This window comes from Octopus bimaculoides, chromosome 9, assembly GCF_001194135.2.
Source record: "Octopus bimaculoides isolate UCB-OBI-ISO-001 chromosome 9, ASM119413v2, whole genome shotgun sequence".
Classification (NCBI taxonomy): Eukaryota; Metazoa; Mollusca; class Cephalopoda; order Octopoda; family Octopodidae; genus Octopus; species Octopus bimaculoides.
In genome coordinates, this window is record NC_068989.1 from 61,693,323 (window position 1) to 61,696,156 (window position 2,834).

The window sequence follows — 2,834 nt, forward strand, 5'->3', positions numbered from 1 at the left end:
TATATATATATATATATATATATGTGTGTGTGTGTGTGTGTGTGTTTGTGTGTGTTTGTGTGTGTGTGTGGTGTGTGTGTGTGTGTGCGTGTGCATTTGTGTGCTTGTGTACTCGCATGTGCAATTGTATATGGATACATATGTACTTATTCATATTCACATATTTGTGTCATACAAAGGAACATTTTTCAATGAAAGAATTGACAAAAGAATGAAAGTGCCAAATATCACAAAGTTTTGAACACTATATTATGTATAGATGCAATAAATTCTGTATAAACCACTTTGTTGCAGTAAATGGTGTATTTCTTTAAAAGCAAACAATGGTTCTTTTCACAGAAGATATAAACACAGGATAATAGCAAAAATATTTCTTAAAACTTGAAGCAGCGTAAATTACTCAGAGAAATGCATAATCGTTGAGAAAATATGCGCTCTAATGTTTATATTTTAAAAGATATTAGATAAGTGTTTTAGAGATGTATTTAACTTTCAGGTAGCATTCATCATTTCATTTAACTAAGAAATAGTTGATAACTGTAACGTCCCTACTTTATTCTAATATTTTAAAAGGAAACCAAGCAAATGAGTGTAAAATTGTAAAAGGTCTTACTGTGAATATTTTGGCATTTTTTATTCCTGGCTTAACTTTTCAGAAATGTGCGTTTATCTGCTTTATGCCTATTATGTAACCAAGGGAAATATATTGTGTAATAATGTAAAGCCACCGTTCGATTAGTTCTGGTGCCCAACTCTAAGCATCATAAAAATTAAATGAATCATAAATTACACCATATTCATGAGAAAAGGTGTTTTCTATTCTTAGACTTAAGATAACTGATGCTGTTGCGAAAGAACCCCTTCTCTTTTTGATCTACTGAGGCCTTTGTACATTTTACTGAGTGCCGTTAATGAAATTTTGTTACTAAGGTAATTAGTGTAGAAAAAAAAATCCATGCTCACGGTATCAAACGCTTTGTATAAACAAATTTAGCACAAAATAGAACCCAATTCCTAATTGATAGAATGCTAGTTACTTTTAAAGAGGAACTAAAAATTGAAATTTGGATATAAATATAATAGAATACCTTGTAAAAGTTGTCGAGAATATATCTACACCATCACTTTCAGCATCTTTTGATATATATATATATATATATACACACACGATAACAATGTAAATATTTATAATGAGTTGAATAAAAAATGTTCTGCAAGTTGACTTCTCTGAGTTTTGTTCAAACATTGATATCTAAAATCAAATATTTCATATACTAAAATAAAACTGTGGTATTTTCTTGCAATAATCTCTGCGCAAAACGCTTTTGTATCCACAAAACAAGAAGGAACACTTTACCTCATCTTAAAATTATCTTTTATTGGTTTGGTCACAGGCTATAAAATATAACAGAAATAAATGAAATGAAATATTGTCATTATTTTTGTTTTGCAAATTTGAACATCATTATCTGAATAAAAGCCATCGAAGAAGAATTAAAAACAGCAACCGTTGTGAGAAATATGTTCGCAAGTATGTTCTCAAATATAAAATGCAATTTATCATGAGTAAGAATATGACTAGTACTCCGTAATTTTATTACAATTAAATGTAATTTAGAACAAACATTCTCTAGAACCAAAATTATAGAGAAGTAATGCATATACAATTATAATTGGAGCGGTAAAAGTGTATAAGACTCATTTAGCATGGATCGTTGTACATGACATATTCATCATTAAATGTTTTGTATTAGGCAGCGAGGTAGCATATTGTTAGCGTATCAGACAAAATTGTTTAGCATTACGTTCTGAGTTCAAATCTCACTGGTCTCAAGTTTGCCTGTCATTCCTCAAGGATCATTATTATAAGTATCAGTCAAATACTGAGGCTTATGTACTTGACTTATCCCCCATCTAAAACGCATAAACTTGTGCCAAGTCTTGAAATGATCTAATTCTTTATATATGATGTTCCCTACGTAGATATGTCTATTCATATAACCAAACTTCTAAACAGCCATGTGTATCACTCTGAAATGATAACAAAATCTTCAGACATTCCAATTATATTTTATATGAGAATACCGCTTTATTGCAAATTTAAAAGCAACATTACCGGAATTTCCATTTTTATCTCTCGATTTGAACAAACCTTATTCACTGAAGTTACATCGCCTACGTTTTTTCCTTATTTGCGTCTTTAAATTTATCATAATGTCTACTTATCCATCTCATTTATATTGTACTTTGACAGTCATTACAATATTGGTAGAGTAACTGGTATTTCAAATAAATGTAGTACATAGATTTCACATATATGGCAAGGATCGCTATTCAAAGAAGTTTCGCGCACGACTTATAATTTTCCGACTTACTTTAAAACTTATGAAAGGAAACAGGTAAATGTAGTTCTGTATACACAAAATCTAAATAGTACCCATACATACCCTCACACATACGCACACATACACCCACATCCTCACATATATACACAGACACACACATATATTTGTGTGCGTAGATCAATGCAGTGCACTTCAACTATGTTACTTATCCCTGTTATGATTGAGATAGAGTATCAGAAAATAACATAGATGATGTAAATGAATGCAAGGTTGTGCGTCCTGAAGAACTGTGATCCGAAAAATGAAATGGGATCTAATCTCACAAGGATTTTTCAGTTGGCTACACTTGAGAAATTGATTAAAAACAAGACTCGGCGCATCAAAGATGAATTCTTTTACCCCCCCCCCACACATATCGAAAATATAAACGTTTCATATAGATGTATGCATGCACACACACACATACACATGCAAATATATATATATATA